General features: G+C 45.2%; 1 protein-coding gene across 6 annotated transcripts in view; it reads right to left on the bottom strand.

Moving 5' to 3' along the window:
* LOC119172198 (kazrin) overlaps positions 1-18,434 on the bottom strand; it is a 262,749-nt gene that overhangs the window by 218,661 nt on the left and 25,654 nt on the right. The window contains exon 1 of one of the 6 annotated variants that reach the window (XM_037423229.2): positions 576-714. The exons of the other annotated variants lie outside the window; for them this stretch is intronic. The gene's annotated coding sequence lies outside the window, so the exon portion shown is untranslated. Of the gene's footprint in view, positions 1-575; positions 715-18,434 lie in introns of those variants that run through there. 6 annotated transcript variants of the gene reach the window in all.

The raw sequence follows: 18,434 nt of genomic DNA, 5'->3' as shown, positions 1-18,434 counted from the left end.
GAAAAGGTTACTTCACTGCAAAGCAGGAGTGCCCCCCCCCCTCCCTCCGACTATTAGCACAAGGTGGGACGGCACGAAAAGAGAAACAAAATATGCGTTCGCCTTTGTCTCGGAAAAGTATGCGGGAGGATAATGTATGGGCAACTTCTCAGTATCGTTGGAACCAGGTGACCGAATTTCGGAATCGCACTTCCGCCCCCTCTCATTTATTCTCTTCCAGCTCTCCCCTCCTGGCCATACCTTATCTTAGCGCCACACCTAAAACGACCTGATCGAAGAAGGGACCACACGTGAAGGAGGCAAAAAAAAATATTAAGCAAAAGGGGCACCAGAAGTCGGAAATCAATACGACCAGAAGGCTGTTCAACGTGTCTCTCAGCGAAACTAGGATAGGTGCACACCAGCGCCAGCAAATAGATTTTCCTACTCCGATCTACCTTCCCAGATGAACCACGATCTGAAAGCCTGAGAGTGAATGACGAAAAAAAAAAAAAGATTGTGAAGTGGGGGGGGCGTTGCATGAATGAACGGTAGCAGCTTGTTCGCGAGGCAAATGACAGGACACGGTGACTTACGAGCAGTAGCGAGCAGACGACAGCTGTTTCATCGCCGGCGGGTCTTATTCAAGAATTGTCTGCTGCATATGGATCCATGCATGCGGCGAAGCCCAGCTCTTTTCCCGCTCTCAGGTAGTTTCGGTCATCGTCATCACGTTCAACTTCGACATCTCGTGGCCGCAACACACATTTTATCCCATGGCAGGAACACTTTCGTATACACTTTAACACGCACGCACACACAAGCTGACGAATTTCTCTTTTTTTTTTTCTCGGGGGACTCGTTTGGTCAGAAAAGGTGCTTTCCGCTACGAGATAAACCCGAGAAACACGCGCACGTTAGACGATCGTCTTCGCTGGTGGTCAAGAAGGTCGACCAAACGCCGTACACTGGATTCCAATGATCGGTGACCGTCGCTAAAACAGATCTGGTCGGTCCGCTGGTTTTCCGCGAAAACAACAACAACAACAAAACCGAACTGATCCTGAATGCACGTTCTCAAGAAGTAACGGGCCGGCGTCGTCTCGGCCGCCGTCTGCACACGCTTGCGACGCGCGCGGCTTGTTGCGACGGCTGCCAACGCGCCCAGCGAGCGAAGCCTCCTCCTTTCTCTTCACTCTCTCTTTCAGTGAGCCCTAACGTTCGTTCTTGCGTTCGCTATCGAGTCACGTGTGTTACGCGTCACAGACACGGCGGCGCTCTCTGTCGGAGATCTAAAGAAGCACCCTGATGCTGCCGCCCGTATCCATCCGTCGCGCCAGGTTTCTGTCGCCACGTGGGGGCTCTTTCGTTCGCCGAAGCCAGGTAACGCACTGGCACGAAGCCAGGGGAGGAAGGGCGCTACCTATACACATCTCCAATGTTTGTTTGTTCATTTCTTGCTCGCTTTGGACTCGCTTGCTGGATTTCGAGCTGACCGGTCGTGCGCTCGCGCGCTCCGCGCGCTTGCGATCTCCCGCGTCAGCGTGGCTCTGGCCGACTGGACTCGCCCTACGTCATCTCCTGCCGCCGACGACCTTCCACCTCCGACGACAGTGCAGCTCTGATTTACTGGACTTGTTCTACGCCATCCACCGACGCCGAAAGGAGCTCTCGCAGGTGCGCCCCGTCCTCGGACTCCAGTGACCGTGCTCCATCTTTCCTATCTCTTCTATCCCCTCGATTTGTCCTCGCTCGCTGTGGCTTACCACACGTCTCTTCTTCTCTTCTCCTTCTTCGGCTTTCCCACATCTTTACTCCTATCCTTTTTATCCCTCCTCACCCCCATCCCTCGTGAGCTACTGTGGCGGTGTCGCTCTTTGAAGCAGACAATAACGGGGCTCGCTTTTCTCTTCATTTCTCTTTTCATAGCCACATAGCCACATAGCTCGCTTTGTTCCTGAACGATGGCTCGAGGCATCGCCGGTCCTGCGAGATCGAGCAGACAAACGGCTTTTCGCGAGACGCATAAATCTGAATTTCTGGGAGGGGCGTTGAAAAGAGAAAGAACGCGGAAGCGATATGAACGTCTTCTACTTACTTCGAAGGTAGGTACAAAAAAGCCGTGGAACCTTTTTATTCTTTTTTTTTTCGGGTGATATACTCCGACAGTGCCTTTGTGGGCATCCATCTACCTTATCGCTAGAGGATACGGGAAGCATGTCTTTATCAATCGTTTCCTTCTTCGCTTGTTTTCTTGTGGGGTTTTTCTTCATATATTTTTTTTCGGGGTGAGTGCGCACAGTTATTTAGTACTAATGACAGTATATCAGTTTTTCGCTCCGTTATTAATTACCGTATCGGATGTACATGAGCGAATCGAAATAAGGACGCAGCGCATCAGTCCTCCACTGTTCACACGTGTTCCCATCGTGCTCTTACTTTGATGACATTGAAAAAACAAAACAAAAATATCGTAATTGAATGTATCATCGTGGCTGACGGTAATGAATGCTACATATAATTAGGCCACGGACTTCATTGGGACCATTACTTGTTGCCTGACCGTGTACATGCATACTATATTACAAGTAAAGATGACAATCCACCGGTTTCATTTTCCTACATGTACGGTCCTTTGCCGTTTAGGTACACGGTTTCTTGTAAAGCCCGGGACAACCGGTATTGCCAGTTGGAAAGCCTCCGAGATGAAAAGATGGTGTGAGACTTCATTGCTCTATAGTGATAGCGCATGCGCCTGAACATTGCGGATAAAGGTGAATCAATGACTCCTACGCTTACCCTGGCCTAATTGTATGTTGCGTTCTTATGCTTGTGCATAACAAACGCATGGTCTCATCGAAAAAAATTCCATTATTTATTTATTTATTTATTTATTTATTTATTTATTTATTTATTTATTTATTTATTTATTTATTTATTACACCTCCAAGGACCTCAACAGAAGACTTTACATGAGGAAGTGGGCAAACAATATAGAGTTAATAAAACAAGGAATCTATAGCATTCCTAAATGTATCTGTGTTGTAATGGTCGATGACACTTGAGGGGAGATGGTTCCAGTCGCTGACTGCCTGAGCGAAAAAAGGAATGATGGGGGGCTGTGGTGCAAGCAGGAAGTGGGCAGACGGTCTTGTGGTGACTTGTGCGGGCTGGAGTATACGATGGGCTGGTTGAATGGGGTTATTATAATGAAACGCATGATACATTTTGTGATACAAGGTTGGTCTAGAAATCTTACGTCGTAGGTCTAGGTTAGGTAAACCTGCCTTACTTTTAAGGGTAGTAACACTGGTGGGATATGAGTAATCTGAATAGATGAATCCAACTACGCGGTTTCGAACTAGCTCGATGGATTTACTTAGGTTTCTTTTTGGTTGGTCCAAAATGACGGATGAATAGTCTAGTTTTGGGCGAATTAGGGTTTGTAGGCTTGCAATTTGTCGGAAGAATTCCGTTCATAGTTTGCTTTATGGTGGTTCTGTTACCCTCCAGCTTAGAAACATTGAAAACAAATGCGAAAAGTGAAGCCGGTAGATGCCGCTCTGTTCGTGTTTTTTCTATCGCGATAGTACGTTGTTCGCACATCTGATATTATTCGAAAGCTACCCTTCATTTTTCTAATGGTTTGAGTGTATGCTGCTAGGAAGTTTTCACAACATTTAAGATGACTCGTATGCGACATAACTCAAGGCATCTTTAAAAAAAACATAATATCCTGCTTAACCATGTTTACTAGTAAAATGAAAGTGCCAGAAAAGCAACCACGCAGTACCCCGTCCCCCTTTCCCACAAACAAGCACACAACGTTTTCGAGTATTAATTATCATGGAGGGCCCTTTCCAGCGCTTTCCAGTGCGACGAAAGACTTTCAGACGGAATGAACACGCTCGTTTAATTAGGATTCAAGATTGTGGCACACGTCGCGTGGTCACTCCGCGTTTTTTTTTTGTGTTGTTGCGATTGGTTTGAAGATCCCATTTTTTGAAGAACGCATGAGGAACTGTCCGGGGCGCCCGAAGTGCCAGGGCTGAAGATCAAAGAAGGAAACTACGTTCGTACGGATAACCTAATGATGAACACGCTGAGGTTGAATAAGCCGCGAATCTTAGAACTCCTTGTTCAAGCGAAAAGACCGACAATGTAAACCAAACGAGCGATTCGGGGAAGTAAATTTGTACAATCTATTCAAGGAAACCGTTAGTATGAGTCGATAGGTGCAAAGAGTAACAAGAAACGCTCGGAACAGGAGGCCGCCCTTCGGGATATAAGTAACTGTTAACGCGGACGCCAAGCGCACGCCGCCTGCATGCAGTGTTGCGCTCGCTTCCCGCCGATAGTTAGTGGCCTTAATTGCTGCTCCAATTAGAGTTATACATTTTTAATGAGCTGCTCCCAAAGGGGCCGCGTATAGAAAGCCACGTTGACGACGCTGCCGCTGGGAACCGTGCATGTATAGGGGCTCTTGCTGAGGCCGCCAGTTCGATGAAAGACGGATGAGTTCTTTTGAATATATACCGAATCCCTTCTCTCTTTAGTTTCTTCTTTCGGTCTGGGAATGAAAAGACGGTTGGTGGTCACAGGTATGAGAGCTATACGTAGCGCCGATTTGTCGGGGCTTCAAGTCGTGATAAATGTTTTTTTTTTTTACATTGGAACGCTAGTACGTGTCTGTGCAATACTTGTAGTTCATTGTTACTTTGAGAATTTGATGTAACCTTTGCACAGAAGCTTTGCGTTGACTGCGCCTAATTAGCTAGTGATGCATGAGCAAAGCGATGACGGCGGTGAAGTGAAAATGTCGAAAACATGTATAGCGTGTAAGGCACTTGTACATGAAAAACGTTGACAGAATAAAAAAAAAAGCCGACAGTAATAATTATTGGGGTTTTTTCATTGCGAAACGTGATTACGGGGGCTCCGGAAATTTAGACCATCTGGGGTTCTTCGATGCGCATGCTAATCTAATCGCACGGCTTTCGAGCATTTTCGCCCCCATCAAAAATGCAGCCGCTGCAGCAGGGATTCGATTCAGTGATCTTCGGGTCAGTATTCGAGCACGTTAACCACTAGACCACCATGGCTAGTGTTAAAATTATTGCTATTATTACAAATGCACAAATATCTAAAGAATGAAGGAGGATGTGAAGAAAAATTAACAACGGCGAAACACATCCCTGCACATCACATCACATTGTTCCTTTCCTTTGGTGGAAGATGCAAAAAAAAAAATAATGTTCTTCCTTTGATTTCTCGTACAACTTTAGGGTGACTTATTTTAGGGAGTACTACGTGCCAAAACACAGGATATATGACGTCATTACGTGACACGTGATGGTGAACAACTCCTGATTTGTTTTGACCAGTTGGGGTGCACTGACGTGCACCTCAAATAAATCTCTTCGCTTTCCCCAAAACCAGGTCATGCAACATCGTTTCAATTTCTTTGGCTTTCTTCCGCTCTCTGTATACACACACACGCGCGTACATGTGACATGAATCTCATCTACTTTGTTAGTAGAAATTTTTGGGGACTAATCCGGTGAAGTGCAGTTCGAAGAGTTGCGATGTTTCATGTTTTAAATACGCTATTCACAGGTTTCAGTTTGGAGAACTTGAGGGCTTTTCTATTTTGAAATATTGAAGATTGATTGAATGATTGGTTGATTGAATGATTTATATGTGGGATTTAACGTGCCAAATCCCCATATGATTATGAGAGACGCTGTAGTTGAGGGCTCCGGCAATATCGACCTCCTAAGGTTCTTTAACGTACACCGAAATTGGGACACACGGGCCTACAGCATTTTCCCTTCCATGTAAAATGGAGCTGGAATATGAAAGAATATTCAAGATGCCTCAAAATTTAAATAGAAGAAGGAAAAAGGAAACAAATTTTATGCATCAAACACAATTTCAATTTTAGCTTTTCATTGGGAAAAAAGTCCCGTAATCGGGCGCAATAGACGCCGAGAAACGTAGTACGCTTCAACTAAGCTATTTATGAGTATATGTTAGAGAACAAAAAAATCCTGTTAATTGTAATGAGCGCTTGTCGTTACACTTCTGTTAACTGTCTCTGCACAGCAAGTTCGTCATACCGACAGTATAAACGCGTGACACACAGCAAGTGCTATACGAAGCGTGCAAGGCGCGATTGCTTATTATTGTTTTATTTTCCTAAGCTTGAAAAAGATAACATAAACATCGACATAATACATGCCTTACACAGTCAATTATTTTACGAATGTTGAATAGCCAGTATTAAAATCTAAACTCCAGTGTTCAAGTAGCTTAACTACCCAAATTATCTTCCGCATATTCGCATTCGCAGAGAGCGCTGACTACTCCCCTTATGAAAATCAATTTTGAGAGTCTAATGTGCAGCTAATGCACACCTAATGAGTCACTAGATTGACATTAGACCTGCAAAGCCTAATGTTTTTTAGCATGACGTGTGCAATAGAGACTCAGATGACCACATGCACCAGGATTTCTGATGATCAAAGTACGCAGACTTTCCAGTGCGTGTCCTAATGTCAAAACACATCACAATGAAAAAACAATTTCGTTAATCTTTTAGAGCCAACAAAAACTCAATTTATTACTACTAAATGTAATAATCGTGGGAATTCTAGATCCCAGAACCACTATATGATAATGAAGAACGCTATACAGGAGTGCTTCAGACATTTCGACGATCTGTGATTTCTTAACGTGCACCTAAGTCTAATTAAATTACTTGCTGATCTCGACATTCACGTACATGTTGTCTTTCGGAAATCTAAAACACTAACCAGCTTGTATTCCCATAGATTTTTCAACCATGTTTCAGTAAATATAACATCGACATGAAGGGAATGTCTTCGTCGAAGGGCGCCGATCGAGAGCGTTGTCTGCTAGCGTCACAATATAAATGGTTCACACAGTCCCCATCGATTCGGGCTGCATGCATGCAAAAAAGAGCGAGCCTTGCAGCGCCACGCGGACAGTGTGCACTTTGTGAACTAAATGCGAACTCTTTAGCGACCGGAAGGAGTAAGCCTGAGCTCTAGCTGTTTTCGCCCTCACTCTATACAACAGTGCAACATCCTGGTTCCGCTAGCACCCATGAGCAGCGGCACATGCATTGGCACCCACGCGCTATGAATGTCCTGTTTCAATCCGTGAGTACTGTGAACATATGCCGGCCATACTGGGCATGTTGGTACGTACTTGGTAGGAAACAAGAGTGCAAGAAAAACATGCACTGGTGCATCCATTATTCTTTCTGTGTTGGCGTCTTAGCTCATGATGCTGTTCACTCCTGAGTGTACATTTTATTTCCTCGCTGAGCTCTTACATACTATCTAAATGGTATCATCTTTGTGACGTAAGGGTTCAGGCAATATTTTGGGCATCTGCATGGTCTAAAATAGTCATAAGTTCAACACTGTGATGTGCTATTTCCTTAAATACTTGAGCAACGCAAGTGTTTGGTCGGGTAGGTAATTCATCGCCTAGAAACTTTTGTAAGGTACGGCAAAATATCAACAGAGAAAAGGGAAAGGACACAAAGTAGTGCTAGCTCGTGTTGCCGCCCTTTTGATTGAGCGTGTTTTTTCTGCTGTTGAAAGTTTTCTTTAGAAAGAGTTTCTATCCTTGTCCTATCAAGACGTTCAGTAAATGCCAACACACCCCAGTGTAGATTCTTGTGCTTATTAATGACCAGTGATCAATTTCATAATTTGCAATACTGGCTAGTGAACATGGGCAACTGTGCACTCTAAAGCATGGAACTAGGCAAAACTCCCAAGCATTTCCCCGAGGGTGAACATGGTTAAGTGCGAATACACGGGGTGATGCTATGAGGGGTATTTATTAATTGGCACTATTAAATGTATTATTCACAGTATGGTGCCTTTATGGTGTAATGGTTCCTGGGAATCGCAATTTGATCACACGGGGGAGTTTATGTTAACTCACTGGCGAATGCCAACGGATTTTAACTTTACTCCCCCTCACGACCCACTCTCGACGGGAGACTGAGAGAGAAGGCGGGCGCGCGAGAGAGAGGGGTGCGCGCGCAGCTGCAGCGAGCGAGGAGAGCGGAGGAGCGAGCGAAGGGGGAGGGGGTATAAGGCGCGTTACTGACACCGATATCAGCGTTGCGTCCGTGGCTTATTCGGTAGAGCGTCGCGCTGCGGCCCGCCAAGTCCTCTTTCTTTTAAAGATAGAGAGAAGACTGCGGACGCCGCCGACGGCGGTGGATGGTTTGGAGTCGCTTATAAAGTGTATCCACACTTAAAATATTTCCTTTTTCATAAAGCTTTTGTCACCTCTTCAAGGTACCTAAATAATGTATTTTTAGCTACTGAATGATGTGAAAAAATAATCAAGGGTACAAAAATGTTTTGCTTGCTTCCTACAATCTGTTGCTTGTAGAAAGACGTGTAGATACGACCTGTAACATGTTACAACATGCATATCTGTGTAATATACTGTAGGTTACAAAAAGCACAATTTTTCAATTGTTTTCACTAGAGTTGTGTAGCTGTATCACCTAGACGTAGCTCTACACTTCATGTGCCTGTTTGTTGCTCAATTTCATCTTGCACATAGGCGTGCGCATAAGAGTGGCGGCAGCCCTCCTCTCCCCTAACTTGTTAACTAAGACGGGGGCTACAAAATTGGAAGCTTACTTAACTAAGTAAGAGGGAGTGCCGTGGTGAACCTCCCTGCCACCCAAATGTAGGAAAACCCTGCACACGCCTATGACTTAGCACCTCTGAGCATGAGCCCTCAATAGTTCTCAGTTAAAGAAGAGGTATTTTAATGTGGAAGCTTTGTGTAAAACAAAGTTGCGGAATATAGACCCACTGTTGCATGCCGTAGTCATACGATGGGTGCCATTGGAATCGTGAAAGGAGGTTATTCTGCAATATTGCCTTAGAGAAGCTGACTCAGCTGATTCCTCTGTTCGTGATAGCTGGCTTCTCTCCAATTACTGATCAATCGGCAGCCCTCTGAACTGATGTATAGTGGTTAGTTTTTTTTTTTCAAAGCAGCATGAAGTCAAGGCTATGTGGTTCGACATGGAATCCAGAGGGATTATTTAATATAACTGATAAATGTATATCACTATTTAAAAAAGGCATAACTCATCAATTGTAGTGTCTATTCATGTGCTGCGCTAAAATGTATGCTTCAGTGCCTTCTATGTTTTTATGTTCTCTCTTGCAGGTTTTAAATACAGCAGCGGTGCCACCACGACGGTGCTACAAGAGACCCTATCATCAGTGCAAAGTCGAAAATTAAACACAAATGCAGCTATTCCTGGAAATGTCTCATTTGGTGTTTCTTTGTTTGTTTGGACTTATAAAACAGGACGTTCGCAAGAATTGTAAACAAGGACGAACTAGCTCCATTTATTGTCCTATCTGAACTGAATTGCTTGACAATATAATGCGTGTTTTCAAATGCAGGCATTATATACTTGCAGCATTATTTATCGACTTCGAAAGATTCTGACGTGTAAAAAAACTATGATCTGTTCGTTGGTGGAAGTGGTCTGATGGTATTTCCTTTACAATCCTGTAATTTGTGCACACTTCATATTAATAATGAAGCGATTTATTGATCTGCTTTTCAGGAAATGTTCTGTTGATGGCATAGGACCTTAGTCTACAACGCGATGTTTGATGTCAACCTCGATAGCTCGATAGCACTTCACTAGACAACGGCCATCAGAAACTCAGATGTCAGGACTCTATAGACTAACGCTAGACAATGGTCATCAGAAAATCTCATGTCGGGCCTCTATAGACTTACACTAGACTATAGTCATCAGAAACTTTAACGTTATAACTCTATAGACTTTCGCTAGACTATATAGTCATCAGAAACTCTAATGTCATAACTCTATAGACTAACGGTGGCCAATCACTACTAGACTCACATTAGGTATGCATTAGGAAAGCGCATTAGACTGACATTAGACAGTTTAAAGATTGTGATGTCGAATGACATTAGCCTGTTTATAAAAGTACATTAAACTTTTTCATAAGGGTCACTATGGACTATTCGCTACAGGTTTTAGTCCAAGCTCCCCACACCCCTCGAGATAACTTAGAACACCAGCGTTGACAACGATGGTGATATTGCCCGCCCCATTGTCCGCTGAGTGTAAAAGAAGCGCTTGAGTGGCGCCGCCTGCAGACAAACACATATCCGCACCTGCGTTTAAAACAAACGATGCACCCAACCACATACGCGGGTTCTTGCCCGTGGTGTGGAGAACCACCGATGCTTTTTCTCAAATGACATGGGAATGTAAGTTAATGCCAGCCAAAATAATACGCCTGAGATTTCGGCGAAAAAAATTCATAATAGAGCAGTGGGAGACCTTGCTCGCAAGCGAGGTAAAGGAGGCCCAAGTGGCGCTCCTGGGCCAGGCCGGCGGGCTGCTGAGGCCAGTGGAGCCCTGCATGGATAGGGTCCCGACCCATATGCTTCTAACCCTCATGTCATTTTTTTTTTCTTTGTAATAAACGCTTTTCCATCCATTTATCTGACGTTCACCCTCGGCTTCCTCGACGAGCTACTTGGGAACTTGCATGGCCCTCATCAAGTATTCTTTCATCTGACTAATGATCATTGCCACGTCACTATGGTTAAGTCGTCAGAAGGCTCATCTCGTGTCGTGACTGTTCGGTATACTTAATATCCTGGAGTATGTATTAGGAATCGTTGGTGCAGAAATCGCAAGAACCAATCTACGTAGCCGCTCTTTACCCACTAGCAAGAAATTTACCATGCATGCTGGCAAAGGCAAAGAGACGAGAAAACCATAGTGTGGCCGCGAACACACGCGACAAACGTAAACGTTGCATTAGCACGAGTGGATTATTGTTTCCGTTTAGAACACCCGCAGTTTCGCAGTTCACCAGAACGAGCACGAGTTCACGCGTGCAACAAGACAAGCGACACAACGAGAACGCACATTCACAGGGACCGTGCAACAGCGACCACGCTGCATGCAGGCTATAAAACAATGTCGCACGTGTCGCTAAGACAGTTAATGCGAAACTGCGGCAACGGCGTCGTACTCGTTTCTTTCGTACTTCGCAAACAAAGTTTGAAACTCAGAATTGCTCGTTCCACACTCTGAACTCCCTTTTTCTCTCTCTGGCTTTCTCATTCTTTTTCTCAGCTCGCAAGCACTTGAGCACGAAGTCATTTGCGGGGCTGTATGCCAGCTTCTGCATTGACTCTGGGCATTGCGGGACAGTGCGCCGCTAAGCGCAAAAACATTAAGAAACGAAGATGGCGAGGGTGTGCAAGAGAAGGACGGCCCTTCGAAGGTGGCGAGGGTGTGCAAGAGAAGGACGACCCTTTGTGCTGGCCTAACGCAGTTTGTCCTGGCCGCTGAATTCTTCATGAGACAGCTGTAAAGAGAGCCGAGGGAGCACCTATATCGGAACGACGGAGAGCGGCTGCGTACGGCAGCGGTGCGCGGCGGAGAAAAAAAAAGGGTTAGGTGACTACGTGACTGCGGCCTCAACCTCTGCTCGTGTCTGAGCACACGCGCCGGCCCGAAACGAGCGCTTTCATGTCCGGAATGAACAACGCAGCGGGCAGTGCGGAGAATTTAAAGCGGCGCCCTCAGCATTGCCAACTGCTATCATTTTTTAAGCGTTCCACAGATAGGCCTATTCCGGAGCTTACACCTGTGGAATGGTTTTCACAATTCAGGCTGTGTAGAATAGAGAAGAAAAAAAGAGTGTTGCTTATTTTTTTAATTACGCATTCCCTTTTATTTATTTTTTAAAAATATCCTAATGAATCTGCAGTTAAAATGGTCTTGGAAACACACTGCATACGTTTGCTGAACAATCTACACCGGCGCGATAATGTCATGTGCTCAGAGTATTATCGTTGCTACTATTCCCATATAATAATAATAATAATAATAATAATAATAATAATAATAATAATAATAATAATAATAATAATAATAATAATAATAATAATAATAATAATAATAATAATAATAATAATAATAATAATAATAATAATAATAATATAATGAAATGCCAAGAAGAAGGGTGCCACGCGATATTTACTTCAGCATTTCCTACATCTTATAAGTTGGCTCTCTTAGAATATTATGTTGTAAACCTATTCATATTGCATTTAGAAGGAATGGTTGAGCAAACGGCGAAAGTGTGGCGCCCTGCATTCTCACATAACATCGACCGTAGCGGAAATTTCGTTTCCGCGCAGTTGACAATCCCCCGCTACACCCGCACACGCCAATCAGTCGGCTTCGACCGAGAAGATGCGTCCCACACGGATGAGGCTCGGTGCGTAAAGATACACAGCTCTAACTCTCCCAACCACGATTATATGTAGCCATCCGGAGCCGCCAAACATGTCAACCACCTCCTTGACCAGTGCCTAAGACACTTTGAATAGAGAATCATAGTATTAATATCCGGGATTTACAGGCCGAAACCGCGAAATGGTTACGAGGCACATCCGGTAGTGAACGGCTCCGAAAATTTCGACCACCTAGCGTTGTTCTGCCTACGCTAACACCACACAGTGCATGAGCCTTATAGCCTTTCGCCTTATTCTTTAGGCAAACGGTGCGATATAGGAATCGGACCCACGATTTTCGCGTCAGCAGCCGAGCACTGTAATCACCGTGCCTACGAGGCGGACTGTATAGGAACACAGGCGAAAATGAACCAAGGAAATTGTGCGGAGGGCACCCCTTAATGAAGCCCAAAATACTTGGATCCGACCAAATGAGCCGTAAGCAGTATTTTTTTTTTCGCGCGAAATATAGTGTTGTGTCATTGGCACTCAGACTGGACTGGAAAGACTTCATGTCCTTCAGGCAACTTTTTATGGCTTATACGAGCAGAACAAGTTTCTAAACATCATTGCAGCGGAAACGGTTCTCCCATAGTAGAGTATACCTCGTATTCTAAATCGTCGAACATTTGTTCCTAACAAACAAGCAAAAACAGACGTGTGATTGAACATGCCATGCAAGTTCATGAAAAAAAAAAAACTTTCAGCAAATATCACCTCAAAAGACGCTACAACTGCTCGATATTTTAAATTAGCACCACATTTGGACCGATCGATGGAGCGTATATCTAACTGCGAACGATTTTGCCCATGAATGCATTGCAACATTCACTCCGTGCATTTTTTACCCCCGCGCTAGCTGGTGTACTTTGCACGTTACGTAGCGATGCACTTCCTGCCCTCTCTGTAACATCCATCCGAGGGCTTTTCGACGCCCCTATGAAAATGACAACGTCCTGTACATGTACTGTATGGTTCCTTGAGGCAACATGAGGAAGCAACCTGTATGTTTCCCAACTGTAACGATTTGGCCGCCGCTTAATGTTGCCTCAAGGCATCCTGTATGTTCCCCATCTGTGACCATCCTGCATGTCTCCCAAATGTTGCGTATGTCTCCCAAATGTCCCGATTGATGGATATTCACGATAAGCTGCCGCTATGCTGCGTGAGTGCATGCGTTAAAGAAACGTAAGTCAACAACACTGGGTACACTTACCCTCTTCCACGTGTGTAACTTGCAACTATCACGTGGTTTCATTTCCGTCTGAAGTGTGCCGCATACCTTGCACGCGTTGCATGCTATAAGCATGGGTTTTCACCGCCCGTTTGTCCTCGTATTTGTTTGTTTATTGCTTTAAATGTGGTGTTTTCAGAGGCGTTGCCCAAATTACGTCACTTGGTAAATGCTACCAAAACATTAGTCATGGAGTATTTCTTGTAGAAAACTAACTGTTGTAGTAACAGTACCGCCTTTTAGAGACAATTTTCAAGTGACATATGATCGGCTATGACAACTTTTAGCGAACTCGTATGTTTTCGTGTGTACATTTCGACTGCATGAATATTAGTGTTCTGGCAGCTTCTGCGCTGCGTAAACACATTTTTGTGTCGAAGAACATGAATTGAGGGTGGAAGTGTTGCAGTATGTGCCTAGTGTTTGTTTCCTACTTCGCGACGTGACGTGAACTACATAGCGCAGGAGTAGAGGTGTATAGCCGGTGTCAAGCATTGGCATCGACCAACATCTCCTTACAAGAAAATTATATTCTAAAAAAACGTATCGAAAGTTGTATTTGTTTTAAAGGCGAAACTGTCTTGGTGCAACCTTGGCTCGTAGCCCGTCGCCCTGCTAAGCTCCAGGTCCTGTGTTAGATTTCCATTCACCGTGGCCGCCTTACAATACAGTGGTGATTTGCAAGAACAGTCGCAAGAGGACTTAGAATGAATCACTCGTTAAACGAAAAAATCCGGGGGGTCAAGGCCAATTAGAAGTTGCCATTACGGTGTGTTTGGTTGTCATATTGGGTTTCTTAGCAAGTTAAACACCAGAATTGAGCTTTTCTTAACCGTTTCAAGATCGAGCGTATATATGTGACGCTATGATGACTGGGCGACGTGGCCTGGCTCATACGCTATGTTTATTCCGTTCCCAACCACTTCTTCTTCCAGGCCACGTCCCCAATTCATCGTAGCGTCACACGAGTCGACAGGATGAAGACCTCCCAGCCACTTCATCAGTGTCTCATCATCGACGCAGTTCTCCAGAAGACGCCCTGACCATACATCGACTACATAATCATCTCCTGGCCGCACACAGTGACCAGCACCATGACCGAATCATCGACTGACCTTCCCATCCCTAAGTACACCGGAGCAGTGGACGATGGACCTGTACAGGACTGGTTCGACCTGTTCGAGCTCCACGCAACCACTGCAGTATGGTCGGAACGGGAGATGGTCATCAACTTTACAGACTACATCTCAGGTGAGGCATTCAAATTTTACCTCACCCACATCTTCGAGAACGATGAGTCTTGGAAAAAGATCAAAGAAGAAATGATCACCCGTTTCAAAGAATATGATGAAGACCTGTCCGTACTTCATCAGCGGAAGGCTTTCCAACTCGCCCGTCACAGTTACGCGAAGTTTTCCCGCAGTAAGCCTATTTTGCAAACGAGACCTCAGAGAAAATATAGCACCATTGAACCATCATATGACTCCTCCGAAAAAACGTCACGCATTCGAACACCGACTGGTAACTTGCACGTCGCAACAGACAAGGTAAAGCCTCCGTATACCGAAAGGAATTTAGACCACTTCGGCAAAAGACGAAACCTAAAGCCGTCTTTCCCAAGAACAATTAAATCGGCATTTTCAACGTGTTCACTGCACCACAACACTTCACATTTTACTGAACCACCCGAATCCCTTGGTGCTTCGTGTCACACACAAGGCCCAGACGATTTCGAGCGTGCCACGGAATTTACGCGTGACGAGCTAGTGAATCCTCACAATACCAGCCCCTACCCTGACGTTCCGGACCAGGGTCGTTCGACAGACATTGTCAGCCTAACTACGCTGCAAAAAGAAAAACATACGCCATCAGAACCACCTGAAGCCATGTCTGTTGTGCTCTCACCGTCAAGTGATAACACCCATGTGAGTCAAAGCACTGCAAAAATTTCGAATCCACCAACGTCGGCGCATTGTCAACTGACAGAAGCATTTACAATCAAGGATGACTCACAACCATCTTGGGAGCGTTCTCATCAGCCTGTCACGCTGCTTTCATCGCAGGACAAGCCTAGCAGTACAGTGTCGACTACCGACAATCTACTGATAACATCACCATCTACAGAAAAGCAGACTCATGTTCCTGAAAGAGGCTCATCTGACGAACTTTAACAAGAAGACGAGCAATTTCAACAAAGGCAACTCCACGAACTCCAAGAACTGCAACGGCTACTCGAACAAGAACAACGATCAAGTGAAACCTCCTCACGAGTACACTTGTGGCTGAAAGATCATCAGAGACAACATCAATTAAAGAAGCAAGGACGAAGTCGATGCCTAAGCCATCTTCGCAGAAAGCAACGTCGACAAAGTTTCCTGCACCAGTTCTCAACGCCGTGTCTAATATTCAACAAACTGAGAGAAGACCACAGAAAGCTACGAAAGAGACGTGCAGCTACCACGTGTACAATGAAGGAACAGAGGCATCATACCATCAGCTTCGGTTCTCGCACATGCAGGCGGCAAGCACTCGTTCTGTCTCAGCCACGACACAGAAAGCAGCGTCTACGACGGAGAACTTCGTGCCTATGACATTTGACTCTCAAATGCTACAAGTACTTCGACCCTTCTTCATTCATGACGAGAATCGCTGTGTCATCAGTAATTTCTACGTTCAAGGCGTGCTTCTGTTGGCCTGAACGCAATAGTCAACCTCGCCCACCAGAGTTGTCATAAAATTCATCGGACTGCTCAATCGGCCTTGAAGATTTAGTGAGATTGTGGAACGCCGTCTGGACGTGAAACTGTGAATTTGGGCATTGTTTTGGTCATTCACTTCTTTAATTTGTTATAGTTTGTAACCAGTGCCATCTTTCGGGGGGAGGGGGAATCGTGTGACGTATGAAGCGATAGTTGGTAGAGGCAGAGAAGGAAGAAGTGGAGAATGGAATAAACATGGCGTATGAGCCAGGCCACGTCCCCAATTCATCGTAGCGTCACATATATCTATCACTATGACTCTACCTCAATAACGTTTTTTTGTCGTTTTTTATTTATATATACTGGCAAAGTTTGCGAAGTCAGTTGTGAGTAATCCCTGGTACTGGTAGTCATCCGCGACACATTTAGCAGCCCATGTAGCTAGTTAGGAACCAAAAGTGAGCAAATCGCTGCACCGCTCATTTGTGAAGTTGAGCGCATAGGTGTCTACCAAGAAACATCGGCGTTGATCACTGCTGTATACATTCTGTGGAAAGATTATGACAGCACCGAGAAGTTTTTTTTTTTTTAAGGGGAGAAGTTTCTAATGCCGTGGCTGTTCGACCCATGTTTGTAGTAGTAGCCACCTCTCGTTTATAGTCTTTAGAATGTCTGCTGGATGGCGGTACTTGTATATGATCAATATATGATGAAAATATGTGACGTGGCGGTACTTGGAGTGTTCACTAGATGGACGGACAGGCGGACGGACGCACGGGCGGACGGAAGCACGGGCGAACTGACGGACGTTTCCCCTCACTCATCATCGTTCACTCCGCGGATATGCTGTGACTTTTTTTTTCCTTTTCCTAGCTAAGAACAGGTTGTTGCTCACCCTTCTCTGGGAAACCACGTCGCAACATGTCATTTCAAGTGGCATCGCGTCGACTGACATTCTGTAATCTAACTGCTTGCTTTCGGGGGTCATGTAAACGCCGAGATCTATACCGCGCTTTGCCGTGCGATGGTGTTCGACCTCTCGGAAAGATGCCACCTCCTTTAAAAAACCGTAACTTTCTGACGCTTCAAGAGGAGTCTAGGATCATTGCTGAAACTGAGGAAATAAGAAAATCGTGCGAAGTGATACGTTTGTGTATCATTCCGTCTTAAAGACAAACAAATTTTCTCTTGAACGAACAAAAACAGCTTTCCATACCCTTACATCAGTGAGGTGTTCAACTGAACTAAGGTCTTCGTGGAAAACATACGGCATGCCTGTCATCACGCTCTTACAACACCGTACCCTCATATGAATCAGAAGACTCATAAGCGCCCATAACACCATCAGTCTTCACCAGAACAGTGGTCTAGTCTAGAGTGCGAAAACTATTCACACTGTGGTGGGAGACGTCGGGCGCGTTACCGACGTCGGCGAATTGCGTATGTTTCCCGGAAGTGTCTATCGCACGGGTTTAGAGTAAGCCCAGGTTGATCCACGACAAGTGGTCTGAATGGTGCACCTCCAGGATAAGGGCCTCATGGACACCGAGGTTTCTCTTGTCCGAGCGGCTATAGCCTGCAAAGTAGTTACATGTGGACTCTGTGTGGCGCTTGGTCGTTGCAAAGCAGTTCACGTCCCTGTGATGACGGAAGGGTGTTCTCTCACGGGGGTAAAGAGTACAAAAGCGGGATCGGCTTGGGTACCCGTCACTAGTATTGCACGCTGTCGCGAATTGAGAAGCTAGAAGAGACGCCAAAGCCCGTCTTGATGGCGTTCGATGAGTGGCAGGATGCCCACACGGGGCTCCGTGCGGGAGGCGTTTGGACTAATTGTCGTAACCTCACGGATTGGGGATTACGAGGGTCAGGGCTCGAACCTACACTGAATACCGGTGTTTTTGAAGGGTTCGCACAATTCCGTTCTCAAAGCACTGGCAACTTTTTTTAAACAACCAAGCTGTAGAAGAGCGCTAAGTTGATCTATGTTGCCTAATGTTCACAAACGAAATTCATAACTCAACACAATATACAATTTATGTCCAATAAACCTTGTATACAATTGTACAACGCTTTGTCAATCATTCACATGCGTCAGTGGTCAATTTCACGGGTGACATACAGCAACACTGAATGATCGCACTGCT

Source organism: Rhipicephalus microplus, chromosome 3 (assembly GCF_043290135.1).
Source record: "Rhipicephalus microplus isolate Deutch F79 chromosome 3, USDA_Rmic, whole genome shotgun sequence".
Lineage (NCBI taxonomy): Eukaryota > Metazoa > Arthropoda > Arachnida > Ixodida > Ixodidae > Rhipicephalus > Rhipicephalus microplus.
This window is presented reverse-complemented; position numbering and strand designations above follow the sequence as displayed.